The following is a 26,201-nucleotide window of genomic DNA, read 5'->3' on the forward strand; positions in this document are numbered from 1 at the left end:
AAATTTTTTCTTTGTTTGCTTTTAAGTCAGTGCTTCTCAAACTTTAACATAATAGAAATCCCTTGATCTTGCTAAAATGCAGGATCTGATTTGGTAATTCCAGAGTAGGGAATTACCTGAGTCACTCTGCTCTTGGGCGATGAAACTGCTGATTCACTTTGTATCACAACTTTATCTATACTAATAGCAGATCAGGTTCGAATACATCTTATCCTTTTCAGTGCATTTTTCATTAGTCCTATAAACATTTGGTCCTATACATTTGGTATTAATATGTTATTAGAACTGTATTTGTAGGAAAACATTATCAAAAACTAAAATTTTGCAGAACATTGTAGGTTACTGGCAATAAACCAACAACAAAAACTTCTGTCATGATGCGTAACTTTTTCCATTCTGTTAAGCAATTTATTAAATTTTAATTCACACTAATTCAACTAATTGATTGCTTTTCTTTTGCTTTGATTTTGTATATTTGTTACTTCTTATCCATTCACATTATTAAAGTAATTATAATTATTACTTTAATTCTCAATTAGTCTGCCTTTTTTGTCATTTCAAGACTATCTCATTAGAATTCATTAGAATATTTATTAAAAGAAAGCTATAATAAAAGTGAATTAAATTAATTCTTCTTCTGTTATGAATATTATGATGCTTAAAAAGAAAAGAAATGCCTCACGGAATTTTATTTTGTAAAAATAGGCTTTTGACAGAGTTTGTAGTCACATATATGAAAGATATATAAATTTGTACATTTCTGGGATATAATTTGGAAATTTATTTTTCTAATATATGTCTCATATATGCACTTTCTTTAGTTATTTCACTTATAGTAAAATAGTTCATCAAATAAAATAATTATATATATACATACATGAAAGCTATAAGATGTTATAAAATAGTTTGTAATGTAAATTTAGAAATAACCAGGGGATTGGCAAGTCAGCTTTAGTAAAGCCATGCATTGGAGTACAGATAAGAAATTATGTTGTATAATAATATTTTTTAAAAACATGCTTGTATTTTAAGCAAACAAAAAAGGTTACAAAATATTAATTTAAAAAGTCTTATTTTGAAATGTATACATGCACATTTACCTAGACATGTATATTTATAAAACAAATAGAAAGAAATGCACTAAAATATGAGTAATCTTGCCTTTCTTGAGTAATTTTTATTTTCTTATATAGTTTCTAAATATTCTCTGATAAAATTTCTCTGTACTTTTAAAGAAAGGAGGAAGAAAGGAAAGCCTAATTTAAGTATAGCCTGTAGTCCTTGATAGCTGTTTAATCAGAATTCCCTAAAGGTGAGGGAGTGGAACAGAGATCAGAAGGCTGATAACACTGAGATCTGATTCTTCCCTGACACCTGGGTGATGTTTTTCCTCTAAGCAGAGGTAAAGTATAAAAGACAAGAATAGGCATGGCTTATTTCTGAGCCAGATTATGGGAAGCCAACTGGTTAGCTGCCAACCAAGCCAACTTATAAAAAGTACTAAAACATCACTTCAGTAAATCTCAGATTTGTTGCCAGTTAACTCAGATGTCTCTACCCAAGAACAATTAGTGAAATATAAAATGATTGACTTCTTTCTCTACAATAGAAAGTACCAAACAACAAAATATGCCTTAGCCTGTGTCTTTTAAGCCTTTTAAATAAATGTTGAACACATGCACAAAGAAAACCTTTGAATGTAAACTAAATTCTTAGCCTGTTTAGGGCCCATGTATTTTGGAAGGTTCAGCTTTATTTCAATACTCTTGTTATTTCTTATTTCAATAGTCTTGTTTTCAAATCTGGTAACTTGGCTACACAGACTAGAAGATGCTTAAACACAATTGTTTCAACTAGTATACTGGTTCTGACTTAATAAGAAAAGTTTAAATAGATCTAGATGTTTTAAAATAAGAATTACACACTAGCCATCTCAGAGTAAAATTGAACAGCCTGAAAATGGAAAAAAAGAAGAGTATTCAGGGGCCCCTCAAAAATGATACAAAACAGACTTTAAATTTGTAGCTAAGAATGATTTCATACATACCTTTAATTTTATTTATCTGGCCTTCTTTTAATATTTTAATTTTAAAAAGAACACCTACATCTGCAATTGCTATATGCATATATTCTTTAAGTCTTAGAGAACATTCAAAACAGAAGCCTTGTCTTTTTTGTCTTTGGAATCACATAGCTTAACATAGTACCTTATGCAGAATCAATACAGAATGCATATTAATCATATGTATGAATAAGTGGATAGATGGATGGAAAGATGGATAAATACATGAACCTATTTTTAAAGACTTGGATTTTAGCTCTTACCTACTCAGTAAGAAAATAGCATCTTCTCATGGTATCTATTTCAAGCAAAGTAAATAAAGTCTAAATGTTCTGACTGGATTTTGAAGGACATACCTGGAACTTACGCAACCTATAAGATGACTGATCATCTTTAATTCTGTTTTTTTGTTTGTTTGCTTTTTCCTGTCATCCACCACACAGTCTTATTCTACATGTCTTCCTAGAAAAGGTCTATAAATAAAACTCCTTCCTTCCTTCATTGTTTGTATATCAGGAATAACAATAATAACATTTTGTTTTACTTTGTACAAGATGCTGGATTTATAAAATACTTTCAAAGTCATCTCTCAGGTAATCATAGGTAATAAAGATGGGGAAATAGGTTGAAGGATGAAGGGTGTATCAACCTTCACAGTAAGTTTTAGAGCCTGTTCTCAGACTCGGATTTTCTGAGTGCAAATCCAGTACTCTCCCATTGCCACAGACACAGCAGCTCATCACAGCTTCCTCCAGCTCTGACAGAGTTAAAAGAATAGATTCTAACTACTAGTCCCAGTGCTATATCGGCATTCCTTATTTTCTGCTAATTACTACACTTGCTGTCAACACCGCATATTTCAGGGAAAGTGACAATTCAACTTCCTTCTCTCAGACATTTGAAAGCTTCCTATCCAGGAAGACAGCAGGTCTGGAGCAAACTATGAGGAAGACTATGGCAAAGATTTCTCCCACAGCTGGTAATCCACCCCTAAAATTGAATGATTTCAAAGATGGAAGAGGTAAGATGGGCTGTAGAAAAGTATTGCATTTAAGACTCAAATGTTGCTCCATGGGCCAACAAGGTTGACATCTTTGTGATTTAGCTGGACTATCAAACTACTAATAAAGAATGGGAAGAATGCCCTTAAATAAAAAGAATTCACTAGGCAGTTAAAAATGTTATCAGAAAGACTGAAATTGAACAGGAAGCATGAAGGCTTCAAAACCATTCTCACTGTTTAACTGGGAGAGTTGCTCCATTAGCTCAGCTAATTGAACACTCTGTTATCTCACTTGGATTGTCACTGCAGAAGAAAAAGGGGCTGTATTTTTGCCTCCTGAAACAGAATCTGAAACTGGTGAAGAAAGGCAGGGAACAGGATATATGCCGATTACTTTATTTTGACACTAGATCTGTGACTAGAATTAGCTGTGCTTGGATATAAATATCCTTTTAGACATATCCATCCACAAGCAATCTATATTATAATTGGCAAAACTAGCCAAGAAGAAATAAGAGTAGAGAAAAAAGAAACTTTGCCAGTATTTGGGAAGAAATAAAATCTATGTAGTGTTTTATTTAATGATGCAAGCATATAAAATAAAATGAGCAACTGTATTATATTTAAACACAAATGATGGGAGAGTAGGGGAGGGTGGGATGAATTGAGAGAGTAGCATTGACAGATATACACTACCATGTGTAAAATAGCTAGCTAGTGGGAAGCTATAGTATAGTACAGGGAACTCAGCTTGTGGCTGTATGATGACCTAGAGGGCTGGGATAAGTGGGTGGGAGGGAGGTTCAAGATATGTTTATATAGCTGATCCAGGCTTCCCTGATGGCTGAGCCGTAAAGAATCCACCTGCAGTGCAGGAGATGCGGATTTGATCCCTGGGTCAGGAAGTTTCCCTAGAGAAGGAAATGACAACCTATGCCAGTATTCTTGCCTGGGAAATCCCATGGACAGAGGAGCCTGGTGAGCTACATACAGTCCATGGAGTTGCAAAAGAGTTGGACACAACTTAGTGACTAAACAGCAACAATAGTGGTCCACATTGTTGTACAGCAGAAACTAGCATAACACTATAAAGGAGTTAAGCTAAGCTAAGTCACTTCAGTCGTGTCCGACTCTGTGCGACCCCATAGACGTCAGCCCACCAGGCTTCCCCCGCCCCTGGAATTCTCCAGGCAAGAACACTGGAATGGGTTACCATTTCCTTCTCCAATGCATGAAAGTGAAAAGTCAAAGTGAAGTCACTCAGTCGTGTCCGACTCTTAGCGATCCCATGGACTGCAGCCTACCAGGCTCCTCCATCCATGGGATTTTCCAGGGAAGAGTACTGGAGTGGGGTGCCATTGCCTTCTCCAATAAAGGAGTTATACTCCATTAAAAAATAATAAAGGTAAAAGAAACTTCAATGATGGAAAGGTAGAAGTAAAAGAAAAAACTTTTCAATATGTCTGGTTTTGTCTTTTTGCTCTTAATTTTTTATATGCTAAAATAAAAGACACATCCCGTGAATTCGACTGAGTTGAAATGTACGTGGACTGGTTACCTAACTGTTGTGAAAAAAAATATAAAGTCAGATCCACATTTCATGTCATATATTAAAATATATTTTAACTGAAATATATTTTAATGGAAAATTCCAACAGCATAAGATGAAAATCACTGTCACCCAAAATGCAATAGAAGAAATGATAACAAAATCATTAACTAAAAACTGAAGATAGAATATATAGACTGAAGTTTCTGTATGCCAACACATCATTAAAAAAATCACGTAAGGGCCAGATCAAGATGATAGAGTAAGAAGATCCCAGGCCTCCCTCCTCCCAAAGACACATTAAACTACAGCTAATACATAGAGAACAACTATCTCTGAAAATGAAATGCAGAGTAGCAGAAAAGATTTTTCTATCACAAAGGATATAATGAAAAGGCCACACTGAGACAGGTAGAATGACAGAGATATAGTAGTCAGAACACACGTCCCTGGTACAGAGACCCACAAGTGGGAAAGACATCACAACTGAGGAGGTCCCGTCTCAGGAGTGAGGGGTCCATCCCCACATAGAGCTCCCCGGTCCAGGGCATCTACACCAAGAAGATGACCTCCCACTTGTAATTCTTGGCTTTTAAAACTAGTAGGACTTAAGTCTGAAAAAGCAAAACGAATATGAGGAACTGAAACTTTGCTCTTGAAGGGCTCATACACAAACTCACTCCCAGTCCTAGTGCAGAGGCAGAACCTTGAAAAGTGCCGGGATCATGTGAGGAGACTCATTGGCTAATTTTATGGCACGTGCTGGAGCAGCAGGGATCTAATAGAACTTCTTCCAGGGAGGGGACTGCTGGTGGGTGCCATTTTTCTTATTCTCTTTGCTCTTTTCTAGTCCTGTGCTGGTGGGCACAATTCATGTTCTTCTCTATCAACTTAGCAAACACAGTGAACCCCACCTTAGTGTTTCCCTGAGGACCAGTACCACCTATGCCCAACCTATTAACCATGGAGTCACTTGGACTTCAAGGAGATCAAACCAATTAACCCTAAAGGAAATCAATTCTGAATATTCATTGGAAGGACTGATGCTGAAGCAGAAATTCCAATACTTTGGCCAACTGATGCTAAGAGCTGACCCATTAGAAAAGACCCTGATGCTGGTAGAGATTGAAGGCAGGAGGAGAAGGGGATGACAGAGGATGAGATGGTTGGATGGCATCACTGATTCAATGGACATGAGTTTGAGCAATCTCTGGGAGATGGTGAGGGACAGGGAAGACTGACATGCTACAGTCCATGGGATCACAAAGAGTCAAACACAACTGAGTGACTGAACAACAACAACCCCTTTCTCTGCTCATATCTAGCTGCCTGCTCCTACACTACCTTAATGTACCAAATAAGTTCTTATAGTGATAGTGATAGATCCATGCTCCATACAGGTATTACTTTTAACTGTAAAGTTTTTCACTGCCCTTCTGCTTGACTATATGGCAGAGACACTGCTTATGGGTCTATATACACCCAAACATCAGGGTTCTTCTGATTGTTTATTCCATCACTACAAGGAAGCAGCATGCTGGTAAGTCAACTGAGATGATTTGTTGCTACCTTTATCAATCACAGTTTTCCCAAGAGTCACTCATGGTGTAGTGGGCTGTCAAAGAGTAGACTTGGAACTGTTATCCATAAACCAAGCATCTTCCTTTTGATCAGTTGAAGTCTGTTCATAGTGCACCCCTCATATGGCAGTAGGATCAGGCAACAACTCGGATGGTTCCAAGTCAGTCCAAGAGGAAAAGAGGCTATCTGTTCATGGATATGGTAAGTACTTCCTTATATTCCTCAGGTAGTGTGTCCCTATACAAACCATTTCCATTATATTATTGAATTCTTCTGGACACTGACTTCCTTATTAGAGTGCTTCTCTAATATTACCCAGGACATTATAGGCATTTTAGGTTTCAGTATCTATTTTATCCTAGTAACATTCAGTAACAAGTCAATAGCCGTCTCTGGAGTGGCTTGTACCATACCACCACAAGTGGAAATTTTCTGGTACAAACTGTAGCTGTTGTTGTTAGGTGGCATTCATGGGATTTTGCCATAACCTCCAGTCTATGCAAGTTACAGATTCTTCCAAAATTGTATCTGAGTGCTAATTCAGTTCAGTCCAGTTCAGTTGCTCGGTCGTGTCCGACTCTTTGCGACCCCATGAATCGCAGCACTCCAGGCCTCCCTGTCCATCACCAACTCCCGGAGTTCACTCAAACTCATGTCCATCGAGTCAGTGATGCCATCCAGCCATCTCATCCTCTGTTGTCCCCTTCTCCTGCCCCCAATCCCTCCCAGCATCAGGGACTTTTCCAATGAGTCAACCCTTCACATGAGGTGGCCAAAGTATTGGACTTTCAGCCTGAGCATCAGTCCTCCCAATGAACACCCAGGACTGGTCTCCTTTAGGATGGACTGGTTGGGTCTCCTTGCAGTACAAGGGACTCTCAAGAGTCTTCTTCAACACTACAGTTCAAAAGCATCAATTCTTCAGCGTTCAGCTTTCTTCACAGTCCAACTCTCACATCCATACATGACCACAGGAAAAACCATAGCCTTGACTAGATGGACCTTTGTTGGCAAAGTAACATCTCTGCTTTTGAATATGCTATCTAGGTTGGTCATAACTTTCCTTCCAAGGAGTAAGTGCTAGTTATAAAAGTTGAAATGCAGTGACTGAGACACTGCTTTTTGAAATTCTGATAGACTAGGGTGTTATTTAGGTTCGCATTCAAATAACCATCTTCTTTCAGGCAGTTTTATAGATAGAGGCTAAAGTGTCTCAATGGTAAAGAATCTGCCTGCCAAGGCACGGGATGCGGGTTCAATCTCTGGGTCAGAAAGATCTCCTGGAGAAGGAAATGGCAACCCACTCCAGTATTCTTGCCTGGGAAATCCCATGGACAGAGGGGGCCTGGAAGGCTACAGTCCATGGGGTCACAAAAGATTCCGATACGACTTAGCAACTAAACAACAATATTACTAGTCGTGGAATATGCATCCTACAAAATCCAGACACCCTGACCATTTACTGGATTTCTTGCTTAGTTCCAGAGATAGGAAATACAGTGATTTGCTTTCAGTTTTTTGCGGAATGTCATGAGTCTCCTGCCCAGGTTATTCCTAACAAATTTACCATCTGAGTGGGTTCTTCCATCTTTCCTGGATTTATCAAGCAGCCTCTGCTATTCATGTGTATCACCATAAAATTTGTCTGTTCTAGTTTATTTTTTAGTTTATGATATTATCATATTATCAAGATAGTGTATTGCCATACTTGGGACATGCCTCAAATCCAAATTCCTTCTAGCAAAATTATGCCAGTAAATTGATGACTCCAAATAACCCTATGGCAACATAATAAAGGTAAACTGGATTTCATCCCAGATGAAGGCAAACCGGTTGGCCCTTCCATAAGATCAGAATGGAGCAAAAAGCATTTGCAAGATCAGTCATTTAGTACCAGTTTCCTTTACCTTGTATTTCTTTTTATACCATAACCAGGGACTGCTGATACTAGAGATAGTACTACTCCATTCAAGCCTTGATAATCTACTACTTGTCTCTACTGGGCCATCTGCTTTGTGGATGGGTCACAAAGGGCAGATATACAGAAAATTTAGTGGTATCAGTACTCCAATTTCTAACATGTCATTCATTAAAGTGATAATCTCTTTCCATCTACCAGTTATTTAACACTGTTTTAAATTAATAACCTGTACAGGATATACTATAAATTCTCATCTAGCCTGTCCAGTTAATACTACTTGAAGGACAAACTTATATGCCTTCTGCTTTATAATATTAAGTAGAAGTATTCTCCAGTCAGACATAATATCCATTCAAATAATACATTTAGGTAAAGGAGACATGATCATGTCACATAAAGTCTCTTCAAACATTCTACTTTTCACCCAAGCTTTTACTTTAGTCCCATTGACTATTGCATCTCTATACCATCTCATTTTAACTATAGCCCCTGTTAGGACTTTTTCAATAGGTTTGGGGTTTCCGTGACAAGTAGCTCCAGGTAGGATTCTCCCCAACATCCTGTCCTTTCTCATTTGTTCACACATGTGCATGTGGCATTGGGCCCCACCAAGGGTCAGGCCAGGAGACCCTGTCACTTAGATCAGTCCTCATCCTTATTAGTTAGACTATCACCCTCTGGTAACCTGAGGTCATATATGTTATTATGACCTTTGCTTTTGGGTTTTTAAACTTCTCTAAACTAGGGTAAATATGGAAGATTTGTCTAGAGCACTTCAATGTTAGGGAACCAGGAGCGGCTCCCATCTGTTTATCAATCTTTGAAGGCTTTTGTTTAGAATCCATCAGGGGCCTTTTATTCATCCAATTCCATAGTAACTATTTAAAGACTTTCAGCTTGCTGTGATGGATCTCTTGACTATTATTTTCTTTGTCTTTCCTCAATCACTGTGAATCATTCTAATTTTCTTAGAATCTTTGAGTCTCAGAAAGGGGAGTTGAGACAACAAATCTTTGCAACCTACTTTTTTGATCTTTCTCTGATTTTTACAGCATGGGGCATGGAGTACCCATGCAAAAAGGACCCATTTAATCATAGTATTTAGCTTCCCAGATGGCACTAGTGGAAAAGAACACACCTCCCAATGCAGGAGATGTAAGAGACTCAAGTTAGATCCTTGAGTAGGGAAGATCCCCTGGAGGAGGAAATGTCAACCCACTCCAGTATTCTTGCCTGGAGAATCCCATGGACAGATGGGCCTGGCGGGCTACCGTCCATAGCACCGCATGTTGTACATGACTAGCAACTTAGCACGCACACAGAATCATAGTTTTTACCACAATATGGTTGAAGAGACTATTAAATGGATGAATATCCTAATAAGTATAAAATTATTCCAGCATGCCTTTCATATGCAGCATATCAGCCACTTTAGTTGGGGAGTTCCACTTATCATGTGAAGGAGGGAAAGGACAGTTCTCAGGATAAGCAAACTTTATCTTGTTTTTTCTTCAGTCCACCAAGCTAGCTATCCCTTCAGGAAGAAACCTATTATGTGTTTGGATAATGTGCAGCAGCCAGTTTTTGTTGTTCAATAGCAAGCTATGGGTGCTGTATCAACCCAAACATACACCTCCATTTCAAAGGATTCAAAACTGAGAAGATTTGATTCAAAGTTAGTCAACCTCACAATTTACTCTAGTAAAAGTTCTTCAGGAAGTTGATTATATTAATCCATAAAATCAGACAACTCTTTCACAATATTCCCCAGTTTCAATAGCTTCTTGGTTTTGTAATGACACTCACATCTACCCCTGCCACCTGAACTACCTTCTTAAAGACCATAGATACTAAAAGTGCTACCTGTTTTTTCTATAATACATTTTCCTATAGGTAACAGCCCTGAAGCTAGTGGGCAAAGCACAGGAAGGTCAAAATCTAATGCCAAGACCTACACCAACCCTGTCCTTTTCTTTCATTTTATCTACTACAGAAAAAAAAATAACCAAGAATTTCATATTTGGCTTATCTCTCATTATTTTGTGTTTTTGTATACATCCAGTGAGCCAACTCCTCAAGAAATAGATCTATCAATTCTAAATTCCATTGATAACTTTTACTTAGAGTAACTAATCACTTCACAGCTGCTGTCCTATATCATAGGTGACTTGGTAGCCACTTAGGTTTCAAAGATTTGTCATCCTCCAGTCTCTTCATCCTTCCTTTTCCCAAATAATGTTTTTGCCATATTTCAGTGAGTCAGTGTCATTCTGGTAAGTTTCACTTCTGAACTATACTGTGACCCCAAGACTACCCTCATGCTCAGTAATTAGCTAGAAGAACTCACTTGACTCAGAAGGTTTGTTATATCCATAGTTATAGTTAATTGCAGAGATGGATACAGATTAAAGTCAGGAAGATAAAACAGAACATGGGTGAATGCCAGGAGAATCCAAGTGCAAGCTTCTATATATCTACCCTTGGTAGAGTCTCATGGACATATTTAATTCTCCCAGCATTCACTGGTGCATGCTACCAAGTTTTAAAGTGGAACTGATGCCATCCTTCTCAAACTCTTCCAAAAAACTGAAGAGAAAACACTGTCAAACTTGTTTTATGAAGATAACATTACCCTGATAGCAAAGTCAGATAAGCACACTATATAAAAACTACAGACCAATAGCCCTGATGAATATAGGTGCAAATACTTTCAAAAAAAAAATACTAGTGATCAAAATTCAACTGCACATTAAAACAGCACATTATACACCATGATGAATATAACCCTGAAGCACAAGGATGATTCAACTCATGCAAATTAATAAATGTGGTACACCACATTTACAGAATGAACTATAAATATATGATCATCTCAATAGGTGCATAAAAAGCATTCAGCAAAATACATTCTTCTATAATAAAAATTATCAACAAATTAGATATAGAAGAAACATACTTCAATATAATAAAGCTCACATATGATAAGTCCCCATCTAACACTGTAATCTATGGTAAAAGGTTGAACATTTTGCCTCTAAGGTCAGGAACAAGCTAAGGATGCCAGCTCTTACCACTCCTATTCAACAAAGTACTGGAAGTCCTACCCAGGGAAATTAGGAAAGGAAAAAAAAGTGAAGGAAACACAAATTCAAAGGAAAGAATTAAAATTATCACCCTTTGCAGATAATATGATCTTCTATAGAGAAAATCCTAAAGACATCACCAAAAACCTGTTAGAACCAATCAATGAATTCAAAAATTGCTGGGCACAATATCAACACATAGAAATCAGTTGTGTTTCTATACACTAACAATGAGATACCTGATAAAGAAATAAAGAATTCAGAATAGCATTAAAACAATGAAATACTTAGGAACAAATATAACCAAAGAGGTAAAGATCTGTACTGCAAAACTTGGCAAAAGAAATTAAAAAGGCCAAACAAATGGGAAGATATCCTATGTTCATGAACTGGAAGAATTAATATTGTTGAAACGTTCATACTACCCAAAGCCAAATATGCATTCAATGCAATTTCTGCCAAAACCCAATAGCATTTTTCACAGATATGGAAAAAGTAATCCCCAAATTTGTTAGAATCATAAAAGACCTAAATAGCCAAAGTGACCTTGAGAAAGAAGAACAAAACTGGAGGCATCATACTTCCTCATGTCAATCCATTCTACAGTAGTAATCAAATTAATAAAGTACTGGCATAAAAAGAGACACATAGATCAATTGAACAAAAAGAACCTGGAAATAAACCCACACATATATTGTCAACTGATATTTAACAAGTGATCCAAATTCTTAAGGGGAAAGGATAGTTTCTTCAATAAGTGGTGTTGAATAGCCACATGAAGAATGAAATTAGAGTTCTATCATGCACCACTCACAAAAAGAAACTTACAGAGAAATTCATATTAAAACTACAATGAGATACCATTTCACACATGTTAGAATGGCTTTCATTAAAAAGACAAGAGAGAAATATTGGGAAGGATGAGGAGAAAAGGGAATTTTTTTTCATTCTCTATTTTTTAAAATTGAAATATAGTTGATTTACAATGACGTGCTAATTTCTGCTGTACAGCAAAGTGACTCAGTTACATATATATGTATATATTTTTAATAATCTTTTTCATTATGGTTTATCCCATGAGACTGCATATAGTTCCCTGTTCTATATAGTAAGCCCTTGCTTATCCATTCCAAATAAATTAATAATAGTTTGCATGTGCTAATCCCAAACTAGACATGAACTTGGGTTAACTCCAGGAGATGGTGAGGGACAGGGAGGCCAGGCATGCTGCAGTCCATGGGGTCATAAAGAGTCATGACTGGGCAACTGAACAATCCCAAACTCCTACTCCATTCCTCTCCCTCTCCGCTACCCCCTCAGCAACCACAAGTCTCTTCTATATGTCTGTGAGTCTGTTTCTGTTTTGTTGAAAGGCTCATTTTTGGCATATATTAGATTCCAAATATAAATGATAGCATATGATATTTGTCTTTCTCTTTCTGACTTACTTCATTTAATATGATAATTTCTGGTTTGCACCCATGTTGCTGCAAATGGCATTACTTCATTAGTTTCTATGGCTGAGTAGCATGCCATTGTATATATGTACCACATCTTGTTTATCCATTCATCTGTCAGTGGACATTTAGGTTGTTTCCATGTCTTGACTTTTGTGAATAGTGTTGCTATGAACATACAGGTGCATATATTTTTTGGCCACTATATGCACATGATATGATACAATATATAGAAAATCCTAAGGACTCCACACAAAAACTACAGATGTAATAAAATAATTCAGCAAAGTAGCAGGATATAAGGTTAACATTCAGAAATCAGTGATATGTATTTACACTAACAATTAAATATCAGAAAAGAAATGTAAAAACAAACAAACAAACAAACATTTCTTTTAAAATTTCACCAGATTGGAAGAATTTATATTTTTAGAATGGCAGTACTACCAGAGCAATCCACAAATTTATTGTGATTCCTATCAAGTTAAACATGGCTTTCTTCACAGAACTAGAACAAATAATCCAAAAATTTATATAAAACCATCAAAGGTCTAGAATTGTCAAAGCAATCCTGAGGAAAAAACAACAAAGCAGGAGGCATTATTCTCCCAGACTTTAGACAATACTTCAAAGCTACAGTAACCAAAACAGTTTGGTAGTGGTACAAAAGCAGACATATGGATCAATGGGACAGCATAGAGAGCCCAGAAATACACTTACACATTTACGGTCAATTAATCTTTGACAAAGGGGGCAGGAATATAAAATGGGAAAAAGTCTTTTCAGCATGTGGTTCTGGAAGGTTGCACAGTTGCATGTAAATCAATGAAGTAAGAACATGCTCTCACACCATACAAAAAAATAAACTCTAAGTGGATTAAAGATTTAAATATTAAGTATAACACCACAAAACTCCTAGAATAAAAGAAATGCAAATGTTCTCTGACATAAATCATACGAATGTTTTCTTAGGTCAGCCTCCCAAGACAAAAGAAATAAAAACAAAAATAAACAAATGGGACCTATCAAACTTACAAGATTTACACAGCAAAGAAAATCATAATAAAATGAAGACAACCTGTTGTATGGGAGAAAATGTTTGTAAATAATGCAACCAACAAGGGCTTTATCTCCAAAATGCACAAACAGCTCATATAATTCAGTAACAACAAAAGCAACCCAGTCAAAGTGGTCAGAAGACCTTGATAAACATTTCTCCACAGAAGACATACAGATGGCTGGTAAGCACATGAAAAGATGCTCAACATCACTAATTATTAGAGAAAATATAAATCAAAACTACTATGAGTATAGTTCACATAGGTCAGAATGTCCATCATTAAGAAGTCTATAAATAAGAAATGCTGGAGAGGGTATGGAGAAAAGAGAACCCTCCTACACTGTTGAGAATTTAAATTGGTACAGCCACTATAGAAAAAAGTATGGAAGTTCCTCAGAAAACTGAAAACAGAACTACCATATGACCCAACAATTCCACTCTTGGGCATATACCCACACAAAATTGTAATTTAAAAAGGGAAGTCCTGTGTGCTGTGGTGGAAATGTATTATATATCAGATTCACTACTATGGAAAATAGTATGGAGGTCACTTTTTAAATTAAAACTAGAACTACTTTAAGATTTAGCAGTCCTACTTCTAGGTATTTATTGAAAGGAAATGAAAAAAAAAGATATCAACAAGGTATTTACACTTTCACATTCACTGTAGTATTATTCACAATAGCCAAGATATGGAATTCTGTATGTATAAGAAGCAAATAAAATAAAAGAAAGACTGATTAGAGGATAATGAAAATTGCTATTGTAATACATATATGATTTTGTAGTTGTTTAGTCACTAAACTGTGTCTGACTCTTTGCAACCCCATGGACTTTTGCCCACCAGGCTCCTCTGCCCATGGGGTTTCCCAGGCAAGAATACTTGCCATTTCCTTCTCCAGATATATGATTATCTATGGATAAAACCCAAAATAATAATAATAGAGTTTAGAAAGCTTTCTAGACATAAAATACCTTAATAAAAAGCTCTGGGAGTTTGTGATAGACAGGGAAGCCTGGCATGTTGCAGTCCATGGGGTCGCAGAGTTGGGCATGACTGAAAAAGCATTAACTCAGAAACTTTACTCCTATTCATGCACACCAGAGGAAACTCTTCCTTCTGTACACCAGAGGGCACATCCAAGAATGTTCATAGAAATGTTGTTTTGTGATAGTAAAAAAAAGTGGAAAGAATCCAAATATACATGGAAGAAGCCTGAGTTATAAATATTTGAATATTTACCAACTAGATTATTCTATCCACATTGGACAACTTACACAAACACACATGGATGAACCTTGGAAACATATTATCAATAACTTTGAAAAGCAATATTTAGAGGGACATCCAGTTTTATGTGACATTCAAAAACATACAAAACTAAATATGTGGTAAACTTATAAAAGCAAAAAATTATATAAATACAATTGACAATATAGCCATTTATGAGTAGAGAAAGGAGGATCATATTGGTGAGGGAGGAATCAAACAGTTTTAAGATTTCTGGTAGAGCATTATTTCTCAAACAACATTAATATGCTCATGTTGGTTATATTTTTATGTGTTTTAACCTACACATGCTATAATATTCTTTTGTATAAAGTATAAACTGTGGAAAATTCTTCAAGAGACGGAAATACCAGACCACCTGACCTGCCTCTTGAGAAATCCGTATTCAGGTCAGGAAGCAACAGTTAGAACTGGACATGGAACAACAGACTGGTACCAAATAGGAAAAGGAGTACGACAAGGCTGTATATTGTCACCCTGCTTATTTAACTTATATGCAGAGTACATCATGAGAAACGCTGGACTGGAAGAAGCACAAGCTGGAATTAAGATTGCCAGGAGAAATATCAATAACCTCAGATATACAGATGACACCACCCTTATGGCAGAAAGTGAAGAGGAACTAAAGAACCTCTTGATGAAAGTGAAAGTGGGGAGTGAAAAAGTTAGTTTAAAGCTCAACATTCAGAAAATGAAGATCATGGCATCCGGTCCCATCACTTCATGGGAAACAGATGGGGAAACAGTGGAAACAGTGTCAGACTTTATGTTTATGGGCTCTAAAATCACTGCAGATGGTGACTGCAGCCATGAAATTAAAAGACGCTTACTCCTTGGAAGGAAAGTTATGACCAATAGCATGTTCAAAAGCAGAGACATTACTTTGTCAACAAAGGTCCATCTAGTCAAGGCTAAGGTTTTTCCTGTGGTCATGTATGGATGTGAGAGTTGGACTGTGAAGAAAGCTGAGTGCCGAAGAATTGATGCTTTTGAACTGTGGTGTTGGAGAAGACCCTTGCGAGTCCCTTGGACTGCAAGGAAATCCAACCAGTCCATTCTGAAGGAGATCAGCCCTGGGATTTCTTTGGAAGGAATGATGCTAAAGCTGAAACTCCAGTACTTTGGCCACCTCACGCGAAGAGTTGACTCATTGGAAAAGACCCTGATGCTGGGAGGGATTGGGGGCAGGAGGGGAAGGAGACAACAGAGGATGAGATGGCTGGATGGCATCACTGACTCGAAGGACGTGAGTCTGAGTGAACTCCTGGAGTTGGCCATGGACAGGGAGGCCTGGTATGCTGCGATTCATGGGGTCACAAAGAGTCAGACATGACTGAGCAACTGAACTGAACTGAATATTAAAACAAAAATTATTATGCTTACTATTCAAATTTTTAAAACAAAATAAAACAAGTTTTTATTACACTTTAATATTTTTCTGCTTCAGTTCAGTTCAATTCAGTTGCTCAGTCATGTCTGACTCTTTGCGACCCCATGAATCGCAGCACACCAGGCCTCCCTGTCCATGGCCAACTCCAGGAGTTCACTCAGACTCATGTCCATCGAGTCAGTGATGCCATCCAGCCATCTCATTCTCTGTTGTCCCCTTCTCATCCTGCCCCCAATCCCTCTCAGCATCAGAGTCTTTTCCAATGAGTCAACTCTGTGTGAGGTGGCCAAAGTACTGGAGTTTCAGCTTTAGCATCATTCCCTCTAAAGAAATCCCAGGGCTGATCTCCTTCAGAATGGACTGGTTGGATCTCCTTGCAGTCCAAGGGACTCTCAAGAGTCTTCTCCAACACCATAGTTCAAAAGCATCAATTCTTTGGCACTCAGCCTTCTTCACAGTCCAACTCTCACATCCATACATGACCACAGGAAAAACCATAGCCTTGACTAGACAGACCTTTGTTGGCCAAGTAATGTCTCTGCTTTTGAATATGCTATCTAGGTTGGTCATAACTTTCCTTCCAAAAAGTAAGCGTCTTTTAATCTCATGGCTGCAGTCACCATCTGCAGTGATTTTGGAGCCCCCGAAAATAAAGTCTGACACTGTTTCCCCATCTATTTCCCATGTAGTGATGGGACCGGATGCCATGATTTTCGTTTTCTGAATGTTGAGCTTTAATCCAACTTTTTCACTCCCCACTTTCACTTTCATCAAGAGGCTCTTTAGTTCCTCTTCACTTTCTGCCATAAGGGTGGTGTCATCTGCATATCTGAGGTTATTGATATTTCTCCTGGCAATTTTGATTCCAGCTTGTGTTTCTTCCAGTCCAGCATTTCTCATGATGTACTCTGCATATAAGTTAAATAAACAGGGTGACAATATACAGCCTTGACGTACTCCTTTTCCTATTTGGAACCAGTCTGTTGTTCCATGTTCAGTTCTAACCATTGCTTCCTGACCTTCATACAGATTTCTCAAAAGGCAGGTCAGGTGGTCTGCTATTCCCATGTCTTTCAGAATTTTCCACAGTTTATTGTGATCCACACAGTCAAAGGCTTTGGCATAGTCATTAAAGCAGAAATAGATGTTTTTCTGGAACTCTCTTGCTTTTTCCATGATCCAGTGGATGTTGGCAGTTTGATCTCTGGTTCCTCTGCCTTTTCTAAAACCAGCTTGAACATCTGGAAGTTCACGGTTCACGTATTGCTGAAGCCTGGCTTGGAGAATTTTGAGCATTACTTTACTAGCATGTGAGATGAATGCAATTGTGCAGTAGTTTGAGCATTCTTTGGCATTGCCTTTCTTTGGGATTGGAATGAAGACTGACCTTTTCCAGTCCTGTGGCCACTGCTGAGCTTTCCAAATTTGCTGGTATGTTGAGTGCAGCACTTTCACAGCATCATCTTTCAGGATTTGAAAGAGCTCAACTGGAATTCCATCACCTCCACTTGCTTTGTTCGTAGTGATACTTTCTAAGGCCCACTTGACTTCACATTCCAGGATGTCTGGCTCTAGGTTTTTTTTCTGCTTAGCATCCTTCAAATTCATAGTGTTTAAGTAGTTTTAGGGGTTAAACAAAGCATGTTCATCCTCACTCACTAATACCCTTTCCAAAAATGGGAAGATCAGTGACTAAATATAAACTTTTATGAAAATATTTAAATTAAACTAAAAAGCCTCTTGATGAAAGTGAAAGAAGAGAGTGAAAAAGTTGGCTTAAAGCTCAACATTCAGAAAATGAAAATCATGGCATCTGGTCTCATCGCTTCATAGGGGAACAGTGGAAACAGTGTCAGACTTTATTTTGGGGGGCTCCAAAATCACTGCAGATGGTGATTGCAGCCATGAAATTAAAAGACGTTTACTCCTTAGAAGGAAAGTTATGATCAACCTAGATAGCATATTCAAAAGCAGAGACATTACTTTGCCAACAAAGGTCCATCTAGTCAAGGCTTTGGTTTTTCTTGTGGTCATGTATGGATGTGAGAGTTGGACTGTGAAGAAAGCTGAGTGCCGAAGAATTGATGCTTTTAAACTGTGGTGTTGGAGAAGACTCTTGAGAGTCCCTTGGACTGCAAGGAGATCCAACCAGTCCATCCTAGAGGAGACCAGTCCTGGGTGTTCATTGGAAGGACTGATGCTGAGGCTGAAACTCCAATACTTTGGCCACCTAATGCGAAGAGTTGATCTATTGGAAAAGACCCTGATGCTGAGAGGGATTGGGGGCAGGATGAGAAGGGGACGACAGAGGATAAGATGGCTGGATGGCATCACCAACTCAATGGACATGAGTTTGAGTGAACTCTGGGAGTTGGTGATGGACAGGGAGGCCTGGTTGCTGCGATTCATGGGGTTGCAAGGAGTCGGACACGACTGAGTGACTGAACTGAACTGAAATTGCTCAAGATCATCTCCTCTTTTCTGAGTTCTCTTTCTTCTTTCCTTTCCTCCTACATATTTTGCATTATTTTTTGATCAAGTTTAAATTATTAGAAGATCCATATTTTAGAGTTCACAGTATGAAGTCTGGGTGTCACCGACTCTTTGTGACTCCATGGACTGTAGCCTGCCAGGTTCCTCTGTCCATGGAATTTTCGAGGCAGTAATACTGAAGTGAGTTGCCATTTTCTTCTCCAAGGGATCTTTCTGACCCAGAGATCAAACCCCTGTCTCCTGCATTGGCAGGCAGGTTCTTTACCACTGAGCTACCAGGGAAGCCCAGTATGAAGCTTATTCACTACTTAGATTCTGTAAGAGGCATCCTAATCCTATAGCCTTGGTAGGTCTTTATTTTTTGGTTTAGTATAGTGTTTAATTTTCTACTTAGTATTTATCAATAAAATGAATGGCAACTTGGTCATTTGAAGAAACTATGTAATATCATTACCATTAAGACCTATATTAGTAAAGACACTGTACTAAAAATAAGTTAAGTTTAATTTTAATCCCCTTAATCCTTTAGGTCAAATTTTGATGTTAATTATCACTGTGTAACTATACTGGAAACCCACGAAGATCAATATATGACTTAAGGTTTTTGCTTGTTTTGTTTTTCCCTTCCTACCTTCTTATTTCTTTGACCTTTAGAAATTTGCAGTGGTGAATCTAGTTTTTAGAAAATGAATTCTCACAGGTATGTGTGCTGCTGCTGTTCTTAACCAGATCACTCTGAGATGTTTTATATTTTGGCTGATAAATACATAGCCTTCAGAACTCTTTTATTCTTCCCTTTTTTTCCCTTCAAATAGCACCAGGCTTTCAGTTAGTAAAGTGTCCAGGACTAGGATAAATATTTTATCTGTCAATGAGCAAATACAAAACTGTTGTAAACTAGAATGACCAGAGGTTCCTGGTTTGATGAACTATGCAGAAAATAAAATCATTATTAAGCATTTCATTGACACTTGCATATATCCTTAAAAATAAATAAAAGATGCTAATTCTATACTTTATTCATATGTTAACTCTATATGGGGTCAAAATTAGGAAAACAATGCATATAAAACATGGCTTATTGTATATTTGACAAATAATTGCCATATTTTTTCCTTACCAGCTCCAAGAAACTAAAAAACAAGTTCATTTAGATTACAGAAGCATAGCACTTATATTATTCTTCCTTGGGGGATTGAGGACAGGAAAAAGCAATTAATTAACTCTTCTACCTTTATAAAAACCTACAATTAGTTTTTATTTTTCATACTGCCCATTAGCAGGTTAGTAATAATTCTAATCAGAATCTTCGGGGCACATTTTGAAACATGATAAAAATCATTATTGTACTGCTAAATGAATTGAAGACTAACATACAAAAATCAAAATAGCCCATTACTGAATCATAAATAATCCAACCAAACATCAAAGTCATCATAAAGTTACACAGTGATTCTAAAATTCACTGTATTAAACATTTTCCTGAGTATTAAAAAAAAGGTGATTATGTAAGGTCAGCACATTTACATTCCACTTATGATGAAAAGCAAATGACTAGCAATGTACCCCAATCCAGTACTTTTGCCTGGAAAATCCCATGGACGGAGGAGCCTGGTGGGCTGCAGTCCATGGGTCGCGAAGAGTCAAACACGACTGAGTGACTTCCCTTTCCCTTTTCACTTTCATGCATTGGAGAAGGAAATGGCAAGCCACTCCAGTGTTCTTTCCTGGAGAATCCCAGAGACGGGGGAGCCTGGTGGGCTACCATCTATGGGGTCGCACAGAGTTGGACACAACTGAAGTGACTTAGCAGCAGCAGCAGCAGCAGCAATGTATTTATAGTTACAAGACTGTCAACCATGAAAAGCTTGAGGAAAAGTACTTTAGAGATGTCTGGTGTTATAGGCACTATAATGACCTCTTAAAGATGTCTATATCCTAATCCCTAGAACTGATGAGTATTTTTTTTTTTTTTTACATTTAAAAGTCATTTTCGGAGAAGGCAATGGCACCCCACTCCAGTACTCTTGCCTGGCAAATCCCATGGATGGAGGAGCCTGGTGGGCTACAGTCCATGGGGTTGCTAAGAGTCGGACACGACTGAGTGACTTCACTTTCACTTTTCACTTTCCTGCATTGGAGAAGGAAATGGCAACCCACTCCAGTGTTCTTGCCTGGAGAATCCCAGGGATGGGGGAGCCTGGTGGGCTGCCGTCTACAGGGTTGCACAGAGTTGGACACGACTGAAGCGACTTAGCAGCAGCAGCAGCAAAAGTCATTTTATAAATGTGATTAAATTAAGATTTTAGAAACTGAGAGTTTATTCTCAATGTATCGGTGGCCTCATGTGAAAGAGGGAAGCAACAGAGTCAGAGAAGGAGGCATAACAACAGAAGTAGAGGTTAGACAACAAAAGAGAGAGAAATATGGATCTGATGAAAATATGGACCTAATGAAAGTTAGGCTGCTGCTAATTTTGAATATGGGGGATGGAGCCATGAGCCAAGGAATGTAGACAGCTTCTAGCAGCTGGAAAAGGCAAGGGAAAGAGTATTCTTCTCTAGAGCCTCCAGAAAAAGTCAGCCCTACCCAAACTGTAATTTCAGCCCAGTGAAAATCATTTCAGTGTTTTTACTTCCAAAACTATAAGCTGATGCATCTGTGTTGTTTTAAGCACTAAATTTGTGGTAATTTGTTACAGTAATTTGTAACAAATTGTACTAGGAAACCATGTACTGGTATAGCACAAATGTGTGTACATGTGACAAGCTGTTGTCTGCTTGGAGACAAAATAAGGTAGGGAAATATCTACATTCTTCTCATCATTATAGCTTTGTTATTCAAATGATCTTTACTCATTTAAAGATTTAGCTTTTATATTGTGCTGATATACTATTATCAATTAATGATAAATAGAAACAATTAATTGGACCATGGACAATTGAAATAAAATAATAATGATGCTAAATTAATGTGTTATATACAGTATTCTATATCCTGAAAACAAAACTTTTTTTGCCTTTTTTGCCTATATGTGGAAGAATCACAAAATTTGCCATATTTTTACAGAACCAATAAAATTCAACAGTGGTAGAAAGAAAATTGCACAGACTATCTTCTCCCCAAAATGTGTAAAATTATAAACTAATGAGATATTTAATTCTTTTAAATCCTATCAGATACTTGAGAATCATCATTCCATATATGAATGTATAATATACTTGTAGATAGACAAATGGGTTCAGTAGGAAAATTAGTATATATGTGCCTGCTTTGTTTCAGAAGGATCTTCTTTCCTATAACCACACTGAAATAAAACTACAGCCTTTCAAAATCTATAAGATGCAGCATAAGTTGTATGTGCTAACGAGGTATATTCAGAGGAAATGTCTTGTCCTTTTCAAATGTGGAAACAAGGAAAAGGCAAAAAATGAACAAAACATTCAGCTCAAAATATTATTTTGACTGCACAAAGGAAACTGAAGGAAAGCAAACAAAGTTAAAGAAATAACAAAATGCTAACTGATGGAAACTGAACTAGGTGATTTAGGAACTGGAATGATAAGTACAATTGCCTATAAACCTAAGACATGGCTGTTTAATAAAAAGTGACATATCTATGAAAAATCTAATAAAAATAATGAATATGCAAATTATAAACTGTACACATTTAAAGGAGATATAATAGTGTCTTAACTCAGGTTGCCATGACAAAACAACATATACTTGGTGGTTTAAACAGATTTATTTTTCAAAGTTCTGGAGGGTGGAAATCTGAGATCATGGTGCCAGCAAAGTTAAGTGCTGGTAGACCTCTCTTCCTGGCTTACAGATGGCTGCCTTCTCACTGTCTGCTCACAGGGCCTTTCCTCAGTACATGTGAATAGAGAGAAAAAGAGACATCTCTCCTGCTTTTTAAATAAACTCATCAATTCTATCCGATTAGAGTCCCACCTTTATGACCTCATTTAAGCTCAGTTACCTCCTAAAAGCCCTATTTCCAAAATAGTCACATTAGGGCTTCAACATATGAACTTGGTGGGAGCACAATGCAGTTTATAGCACTCAACCCCTGACCCTTCCAAAATTCATGTTCTTCCCTCATGCAAGATATGTTCATTCTATCTTAACAGCCTCAACAGTCTTCATTCCAACGTTAAGTCTGAAGCTCAGTTTCCCTTAAATATCATCTAAATCAGATACAGGTGAGACTCGAGGCATGAATCATCTTGAGGCAAGATTTCTCTCTAGCTCTAAACCTGTGAAACCAGGCAAGATATATGCTTCCATAATACAGTGGGGGACAGTTATAGAATAGACATTCCCATTCCAAAGGGAAAAATCGGAAGGAAATAAATGAAGGATCTCAATAAAACCCAAAACCTAGCCAAGTAAACTTCACTGGATCTTAAGGCTCAATAATATGAGTATGTGCAAACACACATGCATGCAGGTGTATAGGGAGACAGGAAGAAAGATAGATAATAAGGAATCAGCTCATGTGACCATGGAAGGTGAGAAGTCCCAAGACCTAAAATTGTCAAGCTGGAGAACCAGGAATGACAATGGTATAGTTGCAGTACAAATCCAAAAGCCTCCAAACCAGGAGAATTAATGGTGTAAGTTCCAGTCTGAAAGCTAGCAGGCTCAACACCCAAGAACTGATTTTTCAGTTCAAGTCTAAACGTGGGAAAAGACTGCTGTTTCAGCTGAAGTAGTGAGGCAGGTGTAGTTTGCTCTTACTCAGTTTTTTGGTTTAGCTCAGGTCTTCAGTCGATTGGATGAGGTTCATCCACATTAAAGACAGCAATCTGCTTTAGGCAGTCTTCCAAATCAAATGTTAATCTCATCCCAAATTGTCAGGAAGCATTTAACAGGAGGCTTCCTGTGTGCTGTTTTGGATCTCTCAGGAATCCTCTGTTCCTTATTAATTACTGAATATTAGGAATTAAGAGAAGAGGCAAGCCTCTTCCGGGGCTGAGGAATCCAGGCATTTCCTTCGATAGTTTTTCAATACGGTGGTAAGTACCCTCTTCCTTCTTATGAACCATATGGTAAAAGTGATTGTTTACAACTCTCTCATTCTTTAATATGGATCTCCTATGTTTTGTAAGTCTGGAATTTTAATCTTTATCTTTGCTGAGAATAACTGCCTTGTAAGATGAAACCCAGGGACGGTGGAGCCTGATGGGCTGCCATCTATGGGGTCGCACAGAGTCGGACACAACTGAAGCGACTTAGCAGCAGCAGCAGCAGCAGCAGCAATACAGTATATATGCCCACACCATGTTGATTAAAACACCTTTGCGCCCACACCATGTTGATTAAAACACCATCAGAGCTTTGGTCCCCGTGACTCTCTCTCTCTCTGTCTCTCGCTCACTCATGGACTGTAGCCCACCAGGGTCCTCTGTCCATGGGATTCTCCAGGGAGGAATACTGGAGTGGGTTGTTATGCCTTGCTCCAGGGGATCGTCCTAACCCAGGGATCAAACCTGAGTCCCTTTTGTCTCCTGCATGGCAGATGGGTTCTTTACCACTAGGGCCACCTGGGAAAACTCTAGCATAGAAAAACTAAATATCACATAATCATAGAAGAATTGAAAACATTATTGGAATATTGCATTAAAATAGCTCCTGTTCTAGATGATTTTATAGTCATTTCTCCCAAAATGTTCAAGGAAAATGTTATGTTTTACATAGGAAAAAAACATTGAAAGGATATGTAATTAATATTATGAGATACCATGACTTGATACCTATCTCAGACAAAAGAAAGAAGAAAAGGAAATTTTGGAAAATCTCACTTATAAACACCTTAAATTACTAACAGATCAAAGTTGAATTTTTATTAAAATGAGGCATAGTAGTGTTTTACCCTACTTACAAGAATTGCAAAAGTTATTTAATAATAAATATCTATAACCATAAACTATCATAGTGACAAATTAAGAAAACTACATGATTATTTCTAGACACGCAATCAAGTTTTTAAAATAAAATAGACAGTGCTTTCTCTAAAACCATTTAGAGTAACTGAAAAGAATATATATATATATATATATATATATATATATATATATATATATAGGATGAATAAAATCTAACACTTAACATGGTATTATAAGATTCCTTTTAAAGGGAGGGGGACACAGTGAAACCTATAGTCCACCATTATTACTTTATCATCATTATGGATGCTTTTGAGAGGGCAATGGCACCCCACTCCAGTACTCTTGCCTGGAAAATCCCATGGACGGAGGAGCCTGGTAGGCTGCAGTCCATGGGGTCGCAAAGAGTCCGACACGACTGAGCGACTTCACTTTCACTTTTTCACTTTCATGCATTGGAGAAGGAAATGGCAACCCACTCCAGTGTTCTTGCCTGGAGAATCCCAGGGGCAGGAGAGCCTTGTGGGCTGCCGTCTATGGAGTCACACAGAGTCGGACATGACTGAAGCGACTTAGCAGCAGCAGCATGGATGCTTTTTGCTATCTTAGCTGGAGTGCTTGATGTGTAGGTAAAGATGGCATCCTGGATACTCAACCTCCTGCCATCATGAAGCAAATAAGAGATGAGCCATCTGTCTGTGCCCTGAGTTTCTGATCCAAAGAATGATAAAAATAATAATAATAAAATAGTTGTTTTCTTTCAGGCCAAGAGGTTGGCAGAGTTTGTTAGGCTGACCAGATACGAATCAAAGGATACAAAACTGGCTTCAGTAGAAGAGGATGTGACCTCTTCTAGAGAGCATAAAACAGAGCATAAAAAAGGGGTAAGGGAAGGAGATGAGGGGAGGGGAATCGATGGAATTAGAGTGGGGGAGGGGAGAAAGAGGAGGGGAATTGATGGAATGGGGAGGGATGGGATGGGAGGGGATGGGAGGGGAGGAGGGAGGAGGGAAGGGAAGAGCACAAAGGAACAACCCAATGACCTCATTTGCATCCCTTGCTTTGAGCCAGAAAACTAATCCTTCTCTGGACTTCTGAGTTATTAGAGACAATAAATACCCTTTTTTGCTTAAGTTAGGCTGAGGTGGGTATCTGCCACAGCAAAGAGTTCTGACTGAAAAATCTCCTCCAGGTAAAGGCCCTAGCCTGGCTATTTACAGAACTCTACACAGCAGGATAAAGGCTTGGCCATTAACCCTCTTTAAAATATTGATGTGGATTAAAGTGAATACAGGAAAGGTGAAGTTCACTTCAGCTTTTGTTTTTTTCCCTTGGGGGAATGAAACATATGACAAAACTAGGTCATCAAGGTTTATAGTTGGTAAAGTATGGACATAGAAGAAATTGAAAGGAAGCTTAT

The 26,201-nt window shown here is 37.8% G+C and overlaps 1 long non-coding RNA gene across 4 annotated transcripts in view; it reads right to left on the reverse strand.

Moving 5' to 3' along the window:
- Positions 1-26,201, reverse strand: part of LOC112578050 — a 503,599-nt gene that overhangs the window by 52,236 nt on the left and 425,162 nt on the right. The window contains exon 6 of one of the 4 annotated variants that reach the window (XR_006543319.1): positions 25,303-25,440. The exons of the other annotated variants lie outside the window; for them this stretch is intronic. This is a non-coding gene — a long non-coding RNA (uncharacterized LOC112578050). Of the gene's footprint in view, positions 1-25,302; positions 25,441-26,201 lie in introns of those variants that run through there. 4 annotated transcript variants of the gene reach the window in all.

The sequence above is a fragment of the Bubalus bubalis genome, chromosome 12 (assembly GCF_019923935.1).
Source record: "Bubalus bubalis isolate 160015118507 breed Murrah chromosome 12, NDDB_SH_1, whole genome shotgun sequence".
Classification (NCBI taxonomy): Eukaryota; Metazoa; Chordata; class Mammalia; order Artiodactyla; family Bovidae; genus Bubalus; species Bubalus bubalis.